The sequence below is a fragment of the Amblyraja radiata genome, chromosome 5, assembly GCF_010909765.2.
Source record: "Amblyraja radiata isolate CabotCenter1 chromosome 5, sAmbRad1.1.pri, whole genome shotgun sequence".
Taxonomy (NCBI): domain Eukaryota; kingdom Metazoa; phylum Chordata; class Chondrichthyes; order Rajiformes; family Rajidae; genus Amblyraja; species Amblyraja radiata.
Genome location: NC_045960.1, coordinates 14,896,495 through 14,916,441, shown reverse-complemented (window position 1 = coordinate 14,916,441; position 19,947 = coordinate 14,896,495).

Below are 19,947 nucleotides of genomic sequence, written 5' to 3'. Positions count from 1 at the left end.
ACCACCCCCCCCCCCGATCCCCACCATCACACCAGCCTCACCCTGACCCTCACACCACCAGCACAGCAGCACCACTGCCTCTCCTACACTCTCACCACCTGGCCCCCACACCAGCACCAGCCATACCCCCATGCCCCCCACACTCCATCACCCACCCTCCAACCCTACAAAAGCTCCTCCCACCCCTACCCCAACCTCCTGACTCCCACCTACCCCCCCCCCATCCCCACCATATCCACCCCCGCTCTCCAACCCCCACACGCCCACCTCGCGCCCACCCCCACCACTCCACACCCCCATCCCCTCCATTCTCGCTCCACACCCTGCCACTCCCCACCCACCATCCCCCACCAACCTGAACGCCCAGCAACCCCCATCAACCTCAATCTCTCCCAACACCTCCACTGACCATCCATCACCACTCCCCTCACCCACACTCCCCTCCATCTACAACACGCCCACACCCCCGCCACCACCCACATCTCCACGCAACACCCTGATACTACCCCCACACACCAGCCACACCGCCCAATCCCCATTACCACCCACGATCCTTCAATCACTCCCACCACCTCTACCAACCCACCACCACTCCCACATCTACTCCACAACACCTTTGCGCAGTCCACCTGGACCTACCTGATCTCCCGGTTGTTAAATACTTTAATTCACCTTCCCATTCCCACTCAGACCTTTCTATCCTCGGTCTCCTCCATTGTCAGAGTGAGGCTAAACGCAAATTGTTGGAACTGCATCTCATATTTCGCTTGGGCCCAGAAAATTGATTTCTCTAACTTCAAGTAACCCCGGTATCTCCGCTCTCTCCATCTCTTCCCCACCCGTCGCACCAGCTTCTCGTTTTCACCCAGCAAACAGCTAACACAGGCCTGTTTCCTTTATCATTGTTACTTTTTTGCATATCTTTCATTCGTTGTTCTATATCTCTCTACATCATCACCTATAATCTCTCCTTTCCCTTTCCTGTGACTTTCAGTCTAAAGAACGGTCTCGACCCGAAACGTCCATTCCTTCTCTCCAGACATGCTGCCCGTCCCACTGAGTTACTCCAGCTTTATGTGTCTATCTTCGGTTTAAACAGGCATCTGCAGTTCCTTCCTACACATTTTGTCTGCTATTTCAAGTACTCGCATGTAAAATGTATTTCCCATGTTTGTCTTCATTTTTTCATCCAACCACCTTAAATCAATACCTTCTGGTTATCGCAACCACACCCTTCACATCTGGTGACTGCCTCTCTGGTGCGCCCAACGGGAACTTATACATTTAGAAGGAGAGCGTGCAAACTCCACACAGGCAGCACCCGAGGTCAGGATTGAACCGGGGTCAGAGGAGCTGCGAAAAGTTGGCTCCACAAGCTGCACCATAGTGCCGTTACGGCTTCTCTTGCCCCTCATCTCTAAGGAAACATCCTCGGCTTCCCGTGCCCACATACAATCAAGAAGAGTCTCGACCCGAAACGTCACCCATTCGGGATGCTGCCTGTCCCACTGAGTTACTCCAGCATTTTGTGTCTGCCACACATAATTCCTCATCTCTCTCTCGAGAGAGAGAGCTACTGTGAATTCCTCTGAGCCCTCTCCGAACCTCACAATCTTTCTGTACCTGAATTTCTGGAACTGGACACAGTACTCAAAACCAGGCTTCATATCTATATAATTAAAAGTCTCATCTTGACCACTTCCTGTTTGCAATGTGCTTCATATAATGCCTTATAGCTGTAACTTTCCGGCTGTGTACGCTATATGCTTCGTGAAATGCTTTGTTAGCCGCCCAGACCCATTTGAATATTTTTCTCCCATATTGCAGCTTCTTTGATGGTTAAATGCCAAGGATGTCATTATGACTTCCACGGCCATGCATCATTTCACAGACCAGCACTGCCCAGCGGTAACAGAGGCATTGCAACAGCAGATGGTAATTGTGAGGTGATGTTTTTGGATGGAATAATAATGTTAGTATTTACACAGAGGCGGCACCTAGACACAGCGCCAGAGGTGCTGCCACCCAGCACCAGAGAACCAAGTTCGTTCCTGACCTCGGATGCTGTATGCATGGAGTTTACGCATTCCCCCTGTGACTGGGTTTCCTCCAGGTGCTCCGGTCTCCTCCCACATCCCAAAGCCGTGCAGGTTTGTAGGTTGATTGGCCCTCTGTAAATTGCCCCTTGTGTGCAGAGATTGGATGAGAACGTTTTTTTTTTAATTTATTTTAAACAGGGCCGTGCATATTGATGAACATGTAAATATGCAAGATTATAGCCAATAGCTAATTTCCATCTTTAGTTTTGGCAGAAAAAATAAACAACTATACAAGACACACAACCAACTCAATTCACACAGACATCCATCACAGTGAGTCTCTTCTTCACTGTGATGGAAGGCAAAGTCTTGTCTTTCCCCTGCTCTCCATCCTCTCCCGATGTTAAAGGCCCCGGCGGGCGATGGCAAGTCCCGCGGCCATTAAAGCCGCGTCGGGCGATGTCAGGCCCCGCTCCGGGTCGTTTTCATCCCCGCAACTCAGGCGGGAGAAGCAGCTGCCGCAGGAGCTCGGAAAAGAGGTCTCCCTCCAGGGATCCGCAAGCTCCCGATGTCACCGTCCACAGGCCTGCAGCTGGAGCCTCCGAAGCCCCGAAGTCTGGTCGCAGCCGCGCACCACCACAGCTCTCCACGCTCCGAGGCTGGCCAGTCCCACTCTGGTAAGTCCGCAGGCTCCGCGACTGGAGCCCCTAGGTCGTTCCAACTGGAGGCCGCTCCACGGTGTTAGGACCCAACGACAACGGATACCCGACAGGGAAAAGGTCGGGTTTCCCGTGCAGGGAAGAGATTTAAAAGTTTCCCCCAGACCCCCCCCCCCCCCCACCTGCTCCCCAACATATACACAGTTAAAAACAATATAAAAACCACAGCAAACGGGACATTTAAAAAAAAAAGACAGACAAGCTGCAAGGGTCACGTCATTACAGCGCCACGATTTCCTTCTCCTATGTTTGATAACATAGAAATAGTTTGAACTAGACTAAGTGGGACCCGTTGGGTCTCATGTTTTCTGGAGCGCTAGTATTGGTGCTGTGGGCTGAAGGGACTGGTTTCCAGAGGGTTAGTATGGACATTGTGGGCCAAATGGATTCTTGCGGTGGCAGCTCAGTCACTCAAGCCGGATGTGCTGGCAGCTCACTCACGGCTGGTGGGCTGGCAGTTGACTCACGGCTATTCCTTGAAATTCCATTTCAAGCAGGGTGCAAGGCCACCAACTTCAAATGCAATTTCCTACCATTTCCAGCAGGGAGCAAGGTCCCCAAATTCAAGTGCAGTTCCTTACCACTTCAAGCAAGGTGCAAGGCCATCAAATTCAATTGCAGTTTCATGCCACTTCAAGCAGGGTGCAAGGCCACCAAACTCAAGTGCAATTTCATGCCACTTCAAGCAGGGTGCAAGGCCACCAAATTCAAGTGCAGTTTCATGCCATTTCAAGCAGGGTGCAAGGCCAGCAAATTCAAGTGCAGTTTCATGCCATTTTAAGCAGGTTGCAAGGCCACCAAATGCTAGTGCAGTTTCATACCACTTCAAGCAGGGTGCAAGGCCACCAAATTCAAGTGCAGTTTCATACTACTTCAAGCAGTGTGCAAGGCCACCAAATTCAAGTGCAGTTTTATACCATTTCATGCAGGGTGCAAGGCCACAACATTCAAATGCATTTTCATACCATTTCAAGCATGGTGAAACCACCATAAAACCATACAAAACACCACACTCACAGTTCAGTAGACATTCAGTGTGTTCAGTTGATTCACAGCTCAGTCAGAGTCATGACCTCTCCCCCCCCCCCCCCCCCCATCTTGCAGAGAATGAGCCACACCCATACTTACGGGTTTTATAATCCCTCACCCCCTCACATTGATCTACTTCACATAATCAAAAGTCATCACCTTAGTGTATAAATATCCTGCTATGCCGACTAACGTTGGAAATGTGATCTCAGCCCATGACTGAAACGCATCGCCCCTTGATCATATAAAATCAACCAATTGCTGATGGTTAATGATTTGAATCCTTGAGTCTTTTTACGGATCGAGACTGACAGGCAACGTAACTCTCATTCCAGAAGAAAATTCTGCTCACTGCCTCCGTTGCGATGGCTATGCAAAGAGTGCCCTGGGAGGAGGACAAGCGATTGACAACACTGCTCGAGTGATGGTGAAGAATCTCAGCGATGGAAATCTTTCCTGACACGTCCCATCGAATGAGCAGGAAGCTATGTTGAGATCGAGGTCCTGTGTGGAATCTGGATGAGCAAGCACCAGGTGATGGTCAGGCTGAGGGCTTGGAGATCAAGGAGCCATCACCCACCCCCTCAGTGTTTTCCCTCACAGAGACCCAAGCAGAGTGTGTCGCACCTGCAACACTCCGGGTTCGGCTGAAGCTGCGCACAAAGTCACAAGGTGCACAGCAAGTTGCTCACCTGGCCATGCCTTTCCCCTCCACCAGCCAACCAGCCACTTGCTGCCTCTCCTCCTCAACCATAAACTTGGCTCGTGACAAATCCACCAAGGCGGGCGGCCTTGTCATTACCTCTGGCGCCACCCACCTACCCCCGACCCCTCCAGGCGCGATGGGCAAGTCCACCCACCCTCCAGAGCCAGTCATCCAACCCCCGCAGACACACAGGTGACTTACCAATACACAGCTAACAGTGCAATGCTGTGGACCCCCTCCTCCGGGTTGTCTGATAACAGTGTCAACCGTAAAAGTCAGAGAATAGTACAAATTGAGTGCAAAGGGAATGAACTATCTGAGGCCCTGTGCAGACAGAGCCTGCATCTCACAAATACAGGTGTGAATGGCTGCACCTCATACTTCAGCTACAAAATCTGGCAAGCACACCAATTGTTGCTTTTAGAGTACTTTGTGACTGGATTATTTTCTCTCTCTTTCGAAATACTTTATTTCTATCAACATTTTGAAAGTGTAACACTTTCAGTTTGCAGCGAAATGCAAGCCAAACAATGAATATTAACCTACAATGAATTATTGTGGATGTGTATGGCTTTTCAGAGCAACTTGTAAACTGACCACTAGCCATCCTGTTTAGATTAGTTTAGAGATACAGCAAGGAAACAGGCCCTTCGGCCTACCGAGGCTGCGCCGACCAGCGATCCCAACACACCAATGCTATCCTGGCTTATATTCACTGGAATTTAAGGGGCTGTCCAACTTGGCCGTTATTTGCGCCTCATTTACGCATCATATGTAAAATAGGTCGATGCATCGTGACGCGTGGGGTGCGTTTGGATGACGTACGCATTGTGCATGGTAAGGCGTGGAATCGCATGCGGTGGCGAGCGGTATCGCACGGCGCTCCAGGATTTCGTAGTGTAACGAAATCATCACGCGCCACCTCCCTGACGTATCGTGTACGCACACTAAAGCATTGGCTATGCACGCTGAATCATTAGCGTCACACACCGTATCACGTGGTGACGCATGGTTACGTTCATGTGCGTCAGCGTCCGTAAACATGCAACGCCATGCGCCGCCCATGCGCAGTCGGCCCGCCTTTACGAGTCATGTAACCTCTAACCTCGTCCACAGCAGGCACGTGCCGTCAGGGTTGTCAAGGTAGGCACTGCCTACCCTGACTAAAATTATAAAATGGTCATTATTAAATATAAATAGAAAAGGCATGAGAGAATTATGCCTATCTAAGATATCGATCTCTTAGGTAGGCATAATTCTCCGTGCCTTTCATCCGCAGTACTTGTAACACGCGAAGGTCTGTGCAGCCCATGTGCTGTCGGTGCCGCTTCAAGCCGTCTATGCATGCGCAACAGCCTACTGCTTGGCAGGTTTTCCAAATATGGATTGCCATTATCTAAAGAGTATCTTAGGAAACAAAGAGAGAAGAATGGAGTTTGTGTACCGATAATGTGGTAAGTACATTTCTTGGTGCTATATGTTTTTAAATACCGTATTTCACGAGGTGGGGGGGTTCACAGCGTATAGGGGGGTCGGGCCAGGGGTAAAGTTGCGGGTAGGACAGGAGTGTAGAGAAGGAGGGTGTCGGGGATCACGCCAGCAACCCACTTGTGACGTTCCGGGCACGGAGCCACTAAATTGTGGCCGGGGTGAGGAGTAGCTCGGGTGGCTGCGAGCGGCTGCCGGGAGCGGACAGCGGAACCGTCCGCCACCTCAGTGCCTTCTGCCTGCCCCCGCTCACCTCTGGCAGTGCTCTCCGTCTGAAACCCTCTCTACTGCCGCCCCTGGCCTCACCCATATTAGCCGCTTCCCGCAATTCCTTAAATCCGACCATGCGTCACCATGCATCAAGGGACCAATTGAGGTTATTCGGCTGTCAGAATTAAAGAATTTGCGGGAAGCGGCTGACATGAGAAAAGTCGGCGAGTGGCAGGTGAGAGGCGGCCAATTCTGCTGTCGGGTCCCGGCGGTCGCTTGTAGCCACCCGAGCTGCTTCCCTCCACGGCCACAATGCAGGAGAATCAGAGCTGTTCATGTCAGTGATTCTGCCTCTGGGCTTATGACGGCATGGGCGCGTCTTGAGGCGTGCTATGGGGCACCAGAAACAATTGAGAAGGCTCTTTTGGACAAACTTGAGAGGTTCCCCAAGATTGGTAATAAGGATCCCCTCAAATTAAGGGAGCTGTGCGATCTGCTACGAGAGTTGGAGTCAGCAAAATCAGACGGTTATTTATCTGGGCTCGTCTACTTGGATACATCTCGGGGTGTTAATCCAATTGTAGAGAAACTGCCATATGGGCTACAAGAAAAGTGGATAACACAAGGCAGTTCGTACAAGCTACAACATCAATTTTCCACCATTCTCCTTCTTCACCGATTTTGTCTGCAGAGGCCCAGACACGTAATGATCCGAGTTTCGCACTCAGCTCCTCTGACATGACAGCAGGAAAACCAAACATTCCTGTGAAGAAGTACACTTACGCTAGAGGCCAAGTCTCATCCCACAAAACAGAGATCATGCCAGCACCTGCCACTAAGACTGCCTTTAACAAGTTGGATGTCGACGGACAGTGCCCGATTCACAATAAGCCTCATCCCCTTAAGCGATGCAGAGGCTTCAGAGCCAAGACACTAGAGGAACGCAAAACATTTCTTAAAGAGACAGGGATTTGTTTCAAATGCTGCTCCTCAACCAATCACATGGCTAAAGATTGCAAAATGACTATTCAGTGCAAAGAGTGTGACAGCAATAAACACGTCACAGCTCTTCATCCGGGACCAGCTCCATGGACCATCAAAGACCACGACTTTGTGGATGGCGGGGAGAAAAGGGAAGAGGTTTCTCCTGACATAATTTCCAAATGCACTGAAGTGTATGGTGAAGCTAATCACTCCCGCTCTTGCTCAAAAATCTGCCTCATAAAGGTGCATCCTAAAGGACAACCAGACAGGTCAATGAGAGTCTATGCTGTACTTGACGACCAAAGTAATAGGTCTCTCGCTCGGTCAGAGTTCTTTGACCACTTTAACATCGAGGGCGCAAATTCTCCTTACACTCTGCGCACATGTGCTGGAGTAACAGAGATGTCTGGGAGAAGAGGAACCAGCTTTGTTGCTCAGTCTGTAGATGGGAGTCTCAGTGTGCATCTCCCCACACTCATCGAGTGCAACCATATGCGAGATGATAGATCAGAAATCCCTACTGCTGAGGCTGCCAAACACCACTCCCACCTTGAGGCTATTGCTCACCTCATCCCTGAACTCGACCCTGGTGCACAAATTCTACTCCTTCTTGGCCGAGATGTCTTGCAGGTCCACAAAGTAAGAGACCAACATAATGGGCCAAACAATGCTCCCTATGCCCAAAGACTCGACCTTGGCTGGGTCGTAGTTGGAGACGTTTGTTTGGGTGCTGCTCACAAACCAAAGGTAGTCACCACTTATCGTACTAACGTTCTGGAGAATGGCCGTCACTCTCACTTCAGCCCATGTCCCAACCATCTTGTTCTGAAAGGGAAGCTCACCGTAAGGACAGGCACAAACCCTCTCAGCTCCCAAAACCTACAACACTCTCATTTCTCTGGCAGCACAGTTCAGAAATCTGATGATTGTTCACTAGGAAGTGAGATCTTTGTAAGAACAGAGGATGACAACAAGGTTGCCCCATCTATTGAGGACAAACGGTCTATTCAGTTGATGGACAAGGAAATGTTCATGAATAATGCCAACAGTTGGGTGGCTCCTCTTCCCTTTCGTACACTAACGCCACGGCTGCCCAACAACAGAGAACAAGCTCTGACCCGCTTCACCAGCCTATGTCATACTCTCGAACGAAAACCTGAAATGAAGAACCATTTTCTGGCTTTCATGCAGAAAATCTTTGACCAAGATCATGCTGAAGTGGCTCCACCATTACACGACGGAGAGGAATGCTGGTATCTTCCCAGTTTTGGTGTGTACCACCCACGTAAGCCTGGTCAAATCCGCGTCGTGTTTGGCTCCACATCTTGGCGTCTCATTGAATGATGTGCTCTTGACAGGACCAGATTTAAACAACAGCTTGCTGGGAGTACTGATCAGATTCAGGTGTGAGCAAGTAGCTGTCACAGCGGATATTGAACAAATGTTCCACAGCTTTGTCGTCAGTGAGGACCACAGAAGTTGAGGAATATAGGATGAAAGTCCATGTATTCGGCAATCGTCCCTCTCCGGCAGTTGCTACATATGGACTACGACGAGCCGCTCTACATGGAGAGGACGAGTTTGGTGCAAATGTAAAGCAATTCATACACAGGGACTTCTATGTTGATGATGGACTAAAGTCACTGCCATCTGCAACTGAAGCCATCAATTTATTGAAAGCAGCCCAAGGTATGCTCGCCATCTCTAACTTGAGGCTTCATAAGATAGCATCCAACTGCACAGTCGTCATGCAGGCATTTCCGTCAACGGACCATGCAAAGGACTTGAAAGACCTTGACTTAGACATTGACTCCCTTCCTGTACAACGTAGCCTAGGGCTAAGCTGTAACCTTGTAAATGACACCTTCACATTCCATGTTGCTAACAGTGAGAAGCCATTCACTCGAAGAGGAGTGCTTGCAACCATTAATAGCCTATTCGATCCACTTGGTCTTGTGGCTCCTATTACCATCCAAAGTAAACTCTTACTACGTCAGCTCACGAGCGACGCCAGCGACTGGGATGCTCCCCTACCATCTGAAAAGGAAGCAGAATGGATTGCTTGGAGAGATTCACTGCAAGATCTCGAACAGTTTCAAACCCCTCGAGCATACACCACATCTTCCCTTGCCGGTGCTCAACTTACAGAGATCCACATCTTTTCAGACGCTTCCATAAAGGCCATTGCAGCTGTGGCATACCTTAAGGTGGTGGATGTTGAGGGAAAATGCCACATTGGTTTCATAATGGGTAAAGCCAAGCTAGCACCCATGTCAGTTCACATTGTTCCCAGGCTTGAGTTAGGTGCTGCCGTTTTGGCGGTGGAGATTGCTGAGCTGGTTGTGAATGAACTGGACATCAACCCCAACAGTCTGAAGTTCTATACCGACAGTAAGGTGGTGTTGGGGTACATCTATAATGAAATCAGGAGGTTTTATGTATACGTCAGCAACAGAGTGGAACGGATAAGAAAATCCATACGACCTGAACAGTGGCATTATGTTCACACAGGTCAGAACCCTGCAGATGTTGCTACCAGGTCAGTGTCTTCAGCCCAACTCTCCAACACCAACTGGCTCACCAGCCCAGATTTCCTGTTAAATCTTGTGGAGACAGACAAGGCAGAGGAGACATCCTATGACCTCATCGATCCAGAATCTGATCTGGAGGTCCGATGCCACGCTAACACAGCCACAGACTCCCACCAAGGTATTGGTTCACATCGCTTTGAAAGGTTTTCCAAGTAGCAACCCCTTATCAGAGCTATGGCTTCCCTCATCCACATCATTCACACCTTTAAGTCTAAGAAGGATAGCAGCACACAAGGTTGCAATGGTTGGCATTACTGTTCAAAAGCCCACACAGTTGAAATACTGTCACAAGCAAAGTCTGTCATTATCAGATGTGTACAAGGGGAAGTGTGCCAAACTGAGGAGTCCTGTCTAGAGAAAGGAAGGATCATTCCCAAAAACAGTTCCCTAAAGAAGCTCAATCCGATCATGATGATAATGGACTCCTGAGAATAGGAGGCCGGCTTCAGCATGCTCCACTTGAGATAGAGGAGAAACACCCTCTCATCATTCCTGGTCGCAGCCATGTTGCGAGCTTACTTGTAAATCACTACCATGAGAGAGTTAGACATCAAGGCAGAATCTTCACCGAGGGAGCTATCCGCACAGATGGTATCTGGATTGTGGGAGCTAAGAGATGCATTGCCAGCAATCTGCATAGATGTGTCACATGTATCAAACTCCGTGGAAAGACAGCAGAACAGAAAATGGCAGATCTTCCATCTGATCATCTCAGCACAGAACCCCCTTTTACAAACGTGGGTTTGGATGTGTTTGGCCCCTGGAATATCTCCACTCGCCGTACCCGAGGAGGTGCAGCGAATAGCAAAAGGTGGGCTGTATTGTTCACATGCCTAAGCATACGTGCTGTTCATGTCGAGCTGATTGAGTCGATGGACACATTAAGCTTCATCAATGCTCTACGACGCTTCTTTGCAGTGCGTGGTCCAGTATAGGTGATCCGCTCTGACTGTGGGACGAATTTTAAGGGAGCCTGCAAAGAGCTGCAAATCATCCTACAAGATGAGAATAACATCTCAAAGTATCTTAATGAGGAAGGATGCACGTGGCTTTTCAACCCACCCCACTCTTCCCATATGGGGGGAGTGTGGGAAAGAATGATCGGGGTTTCATGATGGATCCTTGACTCCATGCTTTCTCAGGCTAGCTCCTCGCATCTTACTCACGAAGTGCTTTCGACTCTTATGGCTGAGGTTACCGCAATAATAAATGCAAGGCCTCTCGCACCTATCACAGCTGATGCAGAATCACCCTTTCTTCTGACCCCAGCCACGATCCTGACACAGAAGGTCTGCACCACTTCTCCTCCACCAGGATCCTTTGAAAATGCAGATCTATATCGTCAGCAGTGGAAAAGAGTCCAGTATTTGGCAAATGCCTTTTGGGAGAGATGGAGACGAGAATATCTTTCTACTCTACAGAGCCGAAGCAAGTGACAAGACAGTCAGCCCAATGTCAAGGAAGGAGACTTGGTGCTACTCAGAGACTCTCAGGTGAAAAGGAACCAATGGCCCATGGCTCTCGTTACCAAGGCTCACCCTGACGACGATGGTAAGGTCAGGAAGCTTGAGCTGAAGGTTACCAAAGGAGGGACTATTAAGACCTTCCTCAGGCCGGTAACTGAAGTAGTGGTGCTTATGCCATCCTAAGCCTCTACCATGGACAGTTCCTTGCTTATTTTGTTACTTGGTTGTAAATAGTTTGTAAATGAGAATTGGTAGTGGTATTGTGATCAATACCAGACGGGGAGTGTGATGTTACATGTAAGCAAAGTGTATTTTAGCCCCTCATCGTGGTTGCTTAAAAGATTGCGGCCACCTAAATTCACTCTTGTTCTCCATTCGTTGCTTGTGATCACATGATTTGACTCATGGATGAGACAGGCCATTTTGTATTGGGATTGTGGACAGCAATGTGGTCTGAAGCCCTCTCTGTTAAATCCATTGCCATCTGCCCGTGTTGAGCCTTGGAGAAGCTTCGTTGTAAGTTTACATTTCATGTTGCTTGTTCAGGGAAGACTATTGATGCATATTATGTTGTTTTAATTCATATTTTAAGAAAATAATAGATAATTCCCTAAAGCCTTTTTTTGCCATGTGCAGCGTAGTCATACATCTCCATTGTGTAATGTTAAGTAGCTATTTGTGTATTTACTTCATCTTTTACATGGTTTAAGGAAGTTTTCTTCTGTCTTTAATTTCAGTTTCACAAAAAAGAGTTATGAAAGCATTGTAAAAAGCAAGTTGATGAAGACAAACAAATAAATGAAATTCAACTTTATTTCCACGTCTAAGTCATCACTTAACCCTTTCAGTGCCAAGTACACCTGTTTAGCTATCTGTCACTTCGTGTACAGCCACACGTGCAAGGGGACAGAATAGTATTGCTCAAGGACTGGTGTAGCTTATAATACAGCTACAGTCACAAATGTCCTGGAATTCCTGACCAGCCTTCATTTTGATGAATGACTAAGCTACAGCGCTATCAATTGTGCTAGGAGTGCCCTGCCAGCATACTTGTGGCAGGCACCAGGACAGCATTCCATGAGATCCCACCCTCTAGTTGCTAAACTCATGAGGGCCATTTACATCACGAACCCTCCTAGAGCGAGGTACTCCCAAATTGGGGAGATCAGTGTTGTACTAACATTGCTCAGGGGTTGGTCACCAGTAATGTTCCTGTCCCTGGAAAAGCTCACGATAAAAACAGTTGTGCTGATGGCACTGGTCTCAGCTCAAAGGGTCCAGTCCCTACATAAACTGAGACTGGACAATATGAAGGTATCAACAGTCAAGATAAACTTTCGGATCTTGGAGTTGGTTAAACAAAACAGACCAGGAACATCAGGACTGAATTTGGAATTCCGGGCATACCCATCAGATACCCGACTGTGTGTAATGAAACACCTTCTACAATACCTTAAGTCTACTAAAACCTTAAGAAGTAGTGAATTGGCGCTATGGGTCAGCCATAAACACTCATGGCAGGGTATCAGCACAGACCATCTCTAGATGGCTCAGACAGGTTTTGGGAGCTGCTGGGGTGGATACTGACATTTTAAAATCTCATTCCACCAGGGCAGCAGCAACATCGGCAGCTAGGACATGGAAGTGCCCATGGACCATATCCTGGCTACAACAGGATGGTCTAGAGAGAAGACCTTCCAACTCTTTTATAATAAACCGATCACCAAATCTGCGGTGTTTGCAGAAACAATTTTGAATTCTATAATTTAATTTATCCCAAGGGACCATTATTTTTTTTTAAATAAATTGTTGTTGTTTGAATTTTGATTCATGTCTGATTACAATAACATACTTCCTCCCTTGGACGACTATGGCAGTGAGTGAAGCATGGACTCGTTCCACGGCATGAAATCACAGATCTTTAAAATCTTCACGTAGTCACTCATGTGACTCTGAAGTAAAATAGTAAGATTAAACGAGAACTTACCAGTTTGGAGTTTGATCTTTATTTTATGAGGGAGTTACGTTGAGGGATTACATGCCCTCCATGCCCACCCTCCATCATAAAGGTCAACTGGTATTCTAGTTCTTCTTATCTTACTATGTTTATTTCATCTACTGTTGTCTGTGATTTCACACCGCTACTTTGAAGAACGACGCGCATGCGTGCTGGTGGGGCCTTCACGTAATCCCTCGACGTAACTCCTCATAAAATAAAGATCAAACTTCAAACTGGTAAGTTCTTGTTTAATCTTACTATTAAAAGTAACATTAGCAAATTTGCAGATGACACAAAGCTGGATGGCAGTATGAACTGTGAAGAGGATGCTATGAGGATGCAGGGTGACTTGGATAGGTTGGGAAGATGCATGGCAGATGCAATATAATATGGATAAATGTGAGGTTATCCACTTTAGTGGCAAGAAATGCTGGAGTAACTCAGCGGATCAGGTAGCATCTCTGGAGCAAAGGAATGGGTGACGTTTCGGGTCGAGACCCTTCCTCTGTACGGTGTCAGATTAGGAAAATGCGAAGTGCAACGAGACCTGGGTGTACTTGTACATCAATTACGGAAAGTAAGCCTGCAAGAAGCAGCAGACAGTGAAGAAAACTAATGGCATGTTGGCCTTCATAATGGTAGGATTTGACTATAGGAGCAAATAGGTCCTTCTGCAGTTGTACAGGGCCTTGGTGAGACCTCACCTGGATTATTGTGTGCAGTTTTGGTCTCCTAATTTGAGGAAGAACATTCCTGCTATTGAGGGAGTGCAACGTAGGTTCACAAGGTTAATTCCCAGGATGGCAGAAATGTCATATGATGAAAGAATGGAACGACTGGGCTTGTATCCGCTGGAAAGGATGAGAGGGGATTTTATAGAAGCATAAAATTATTAAGGGATTGGACACGCTAGATGCAGGAAACATGTTTCCGATGTTGGAGGAGTCCAGAGCATGGGGCCATAGTTTAAGAATACGGGGTTGGGTAGGCCATTTAGAAATAAGAGGAAAAACCTTTTCACCCAGTGTTGTGAATTTGTGGAATTCTCTGCCTCAGAAAGCAGTGGAGGCCGACTCACTGGATGCATTCAAAAGACGGTTAGATAGAGCTCTTAGGGCTAGTGGAATCAAGGGATATGGGGAGAAGGCAGGGATGGGGTACTGATTGTAGATGAATAGCCATGATCACATTGAATGGCTCGAAGGGCCGAATGGCCAACTCCTGCACCTATTTTCTATGTATCTATGTAAAATGCAGGAATAACTCAACGGAACAGGCAGCATCTCTGGAGAGAAGGAATGGGTGCTGTTTCGGGTCGACACCCTTTTTCATACCCATGTCAGGGGTGAGTGAGACAGAGATAGAATGCAGTCGGTGACAGTAGGACTGGTGGGCCAACTGGGAAGGAGGAGGGGATGGAGAGAGAGGGAAAGCAAGGGCTTTTTGAAGTTAGAGAAATCAATGTTCATACCGCTGGGGTGTAAGCAACCCAAGCAAAATATGAGGTGCTGTTCCTCCAATTTACGCTGGGCCCCACTCTGACAATGGAGGAGGCCCAGGACCATATATAACCATATAACACTTACAGCACGGAAACAGGCCATCTCAGCCCTTCAAGTCCGTGCCAAACACTTATTTCCCCCTAGTCCCATCTACCTGCACTCAGACCATAACCCTCGATTCCTTTCCCGTCCATATACATATCCAATTTATTTCACGTGACTCCGAAGTAAAATAGTAAGATTAAATGAGAACTTACCAGTTTGAAGTTTGATCTGTATTTTATGAGGAGTTACGATGAGGGATTACGTGAAGAACCCGCTCAGCACGCATGTGCGTCTTACTTCAAAGCAGCGGTGTGGAATCACAGATAGACACAGTTATTGAAGTAAACATAGTAAAGATAAGGAGACATCAGTTTATGAAATTGACCCATATTATTGAGGGTGGGAGCGGAGGGCACGTAATCCCTCATCGTAACTCCTCATAAAATACAGATCAAACTTCAAACTGGTAAGTTCTCATTTAATCTTACTATTTTACTTCGGAGTCACGTGAGTGTTTCCGTGAAGATTTCAAAGCTCTGTGATTTCAAACCGTGTAACAGTTATTACTACATCACTGCCGAAGTCTTTGAGGGAGGAAGTGTGTTATCGTAACCAACCAATGAATCTGTTTGTAGAAAAACACAATGGTATTTTTTAACAATAACAACAAAGAAATTAAATTGCTCCCCTGGGCTTAAATTAAATATTTCCAGTCTGTAAAATCTTTCCTGCAAATAAAACAGGTTTTGCCAACGGCTTATTATAAAATTTCTGAACGGCCTTTCCCCCCAACATTCTGCAGTAGCCAGGTTGTGGTTTAGAGGCACGTTCATTCGTTTAGCCGTCGACGAGGATGCTGCCCTGGTGGAATGAAATTTGTACATGTTAGTTTTTATCCCAGCAGCTTTTAGAACCTGCTTGAGCCATCTCGAAATGGCTCGTCACCCGACCATAAGGTTTTTTATGACTGGCCCACAAGGCTTTTCATCTCCCTCGAATATTTTGGTTGTGTCTATGTAGGATAATAGGGTCATGGCACATAAGCGTGTTTCTGGCGGGTCAGCCCGGAATTCCACGACTGGATTAGGTGTTCCTGGTCTGCTCTGTTTGATCATTCCCTGGATAACGACAGAGATCTGGTCTGGAGCTGTGAGCATGGCGTTCAGTCGCAATAGGTGTAGTGACTGGACCCTCTGTGCAGCTACAAGTGCCATCAACATGAGTGTTTTGAGCATAGATGGTTCCAGGTTGAGGGATCTGGCTGGTGGCCATCCCCTGAGGTATGTCAGGACCACACTGACATCCCATATATGGGTGTACCTTGGTCTAGGTGGTTAGAGTTGTAAATACCCTTCATTAGTTTGACCACCAGCTGGTGGGACCCCATGGCCTATTGTCCTGGAGCTGGTTTTAAATAGACAGGCAGGGCAATTCTACCTGTGTTGATGGCTCTGTAGCTGAGTCCTTCATCGTGGTGAAGGTTCGCCAGGAATTCCAGTTCGTTGGTAACTGAAGCGGTTGAGTAGGCGGTCCCTGTATCCAAGCAGTACTTCTCCCATTTTTTGATGCTGGACAAGTGCTGTTTTTTAGTGGATGTTCGGAGGGATACTGACATGGTGTCGATGGTTTGTTATGATAATCCCAGTCCCAGAAGTGGTTTGTGCAGAATCTGCAACCCAGGAGTTTGATTTTTTCATGGCAAGGGTGGCTTGTGCCTGACACTGGGTGATAATAACTCTGGGTCACTGGGGAATACCATCGGAGTTTCAACAACCATGTCATGGAGTATTGGGAACCATGGCTGTGTAGGCCAGTCGGGTACTATCAAAATACCTGAAGCAGAGTCCATTTGTACTGTGCATAGTCCCCGACTGATGAGGCAGAAGGGAGGAAATGCATAGAAGAAGAATTTCCCCCATCCAGCGCGAACACATCTACCGCTGCTGCCTCAGGGTCTGGTTCCCAAGCGACATACATAGGTACCTGGTGATTTAGCCTTGATGCATGATACCGATTTTATGCCGCCCATATGGTTAATGTAGGCCACCACCATATATAACCGTACATGCTTTTTAATGTTTTTTTAATGTTTTAATGTGGGGGAAGAGGGTACGGTAAGGGGGATACCGTCCTTCAGTCACTTCCTGGAGAGGACGCGACTATTATTCGAGTCGCGTCCTCGCCCCCCCCCCCCCCCCCCCCAGCGGCATACCTACTGGATTGGCGCGGCCTTTCCTGCCTGGACCGACCAGAGCTCCAGCAGCAGCGGGACAGCGCTGATACATCGCGGGGCTGGCGATGCCTTACCGGGGATCGCCGTCTGGAGCCCGGAGTGCTGGGCCTACGGCACCGACATCCTGGAGCTGTGGTTCGCGGAGCTCCCAACGCGGGCGGCGCTGATAAACATCGTGGGGTCCTGCGACTCTGCCCGGCTCGGCCTGCGGACTCGGGAGCTGCGGACTCCGGTGGGAGGCGGCTGATCGGGAGGTCCGGGCCGCTGAGGAGGATTTTCACCGTCGGGGTTCGGCGTCGGCGTTCCATCAGCCCGGCGAGAGGGCCTGAGCATCGGGCCGCCCGGGGTGGCGACTGCGGGTGCTCGGAAGGCCCCGACCACGGGTGAACATCTGGGAAGGTCAGAGGGGAGGCTGGCTGGACTATGGTGCCTTCCTCACCTTGGTGCCATTGTGTCGTGGATTTTTTTTTTAAATTCTATTTTATTTTTAATATGTTTTATTATTTATTATTTATTTATTTTTATGATACTGACTGTAAAGGGAAATTCATTTCGTTGTCTCTAATTGAGACAATGACAATAAATTTGAATACAATACAATGCAAGTAATGCATATTTATGCATATGCCTTTAAACCACAAAAGTCACCCAACATCTCTAGATAATTAATGCCCAGTGCAAGTGGTAACGATGATTCTGGGTTAGTCCATCCACTACTTGTGCTGGACATAAAGTTAGTTGCTCCCCAGCCTTGAGCACTGGCATCTGTTTGGATAACTGATGATAGTGATGATAATAGGCTGAAACTATGTCAAACGTTTTTTGCCCATCACTGTAGTTCTGATATTACTTCAGTGGGTAAATTCATGAAACGACCATAATGACCTGTATGTCGTTTTTTGTACAAAGGTCCGAATTAAGTAGCCGGAAATGCTGCTACCATTTTCCCAATTACTCTGTTATTTGTCGAGTAGTTGGTAGTTTGTTGACCATTAAATTGTTGCATGATTGTGCCAATTCAACTATGTTGTCTCTTGGCAATGTTACAGTCACGTAGACTGAATTAATTGTGAAGCCCAAGTAGTCCATGATAGTGAATGGCTTCAACTTAGATTTATCTGGATGTAAGACAACCCCAGGGTTTCGAATAACTGTTTGGTAGCTGAACAGCTAACATAGTCAAATTCATGGTCTTGCCTACCATTTAGGATATGCCATGACAATATGTTTTTGTCTTCTGAATATTGCCAGAGCTGGTTTTAGTGTCTTGGTGACACTCTTGGGCTGATGTGAACCCATTGGGAAACGCTTTAAAATGCTATAGCTGCCCCATCCAGGTAAATTTCAGGTATCTGCGATGATCCTTGTGAATGGTACTAAATAGTAAACATCTTTAAGATGAATGCTTGCCATGAAGTATCTTTTGGAATTTAGTTGTTTGGCATTAACAACCGGTTCCATTTTGAAATGTATATACTTAACAAAAATATTTAGTGAAGTTAAGTCAATGATGATGCGACATCCACCATCTTTTTTGGGTTTAGTGAATATATTTGGTACGAATTGCAAGGGTTCAGGTTTTCCCATGATAACCTTTGTAATTATTCTCACCAGTTCAGCTTGTCCCTCTTGTTTCTTTAACGGAGAGGGGAAAAATACCCTATGGGGTGAATGTTGACCTGGTGGCAATGTTTCTAGTATGAATTGTATTTGTATTCACTAATGCCATTGAGTATATACTGATCACTCGTGATAGACTCCCATGTGTTAGTATTACTCTATATACTGGTAGGAACCAGACCCACCTACCTCCATGGTTATGGGTATTATTCTGTTTCCTGCCGGTCCAACGTCGTCTGACGTGGCGGTGACGTTGGGGGGTGGCACATTTTCCATAGGGACCGCTCTGGGACCTGGTCTAAAGAAGACTTTCGATGATAGAATGCGGACCCCGAGCTTTCATCAGTCCGATATGGTAGACGTTGACTGATGGACGCGATGGGGTGCTGCTACGTAGGAATTCCTGTTTTTGGTTACTCGTCCCGGCCCTGCCCTCATGAGCCGAAAGTTTTGTAAAACCTCTTGCATGTCCTTCATATGCTTTGTGAGGTTTTTGCCAAAGAGCAGTGGGTCTGGCTCAGTGGCTGGGGTATGCACAACCCCGCAATGTAGGATTTTATGGCAGGTCTTATGACTTGTTTACGAAGGTTGTGGTCATCTCCGTATTTGTCCATGGAACGAGGAAAAACGATGCGATGGCTGACGTCAGGCTTTTAACGGCCTCCTGCATGTGGGGTTTCCACGTAGCTGTCCACCATACCTAGCAGCTCTTCCTGTTCCTGCACCCCTTGCATACTCCCGAGATCTTCAGCCATTGCCCCTGTTCTTGACCAGCCCAGTCCTGGTCACCAAAGCTATCCTCCGGAAAGGAGGAAGCAATGGACAGTGCACAAGGCACTGTGGAGGGAGTGCCTGACCCCCCTCTGCGAGAGCGCCCCTCCTGGGGTGCACCTCACTGAAGCTCCTGCTCCAAGAGTCGCTTCATGCGGTTCAAGCGGCTGTCTCTCCCCCGCCTGGGTGGAGAGACGTCCCCGTCCAATAAGTCGGAGCCACCGGCCAGACACCTCTTCCTTGGCTTTACTTCCAGCCCGCTGCTCAGGCGCTAGCGGGCTGCGCTCGGCGCGGTGTCGGGGTATAGCGGACCGCCCGGTAAGCGGTCCTACCGCCTTGTTGCTGCCCCCGCGAGATGGAACGCTCCTCCGTGGAGTCGAGCGGGGGGCAGGTCTGTTCAGGCGGCTGTCTTTCCTCCCGTGCGGGTGGAAAGACATCCCGTCCGATAAGTCGGAGCCACCGGCCAGACGCCTCTTCCGTGGTGGTACTTCCAGCCCGCTGCTCAGGCGCTAGCGGGGCTGGGCTCGGCACGGTGTCGGGATAGC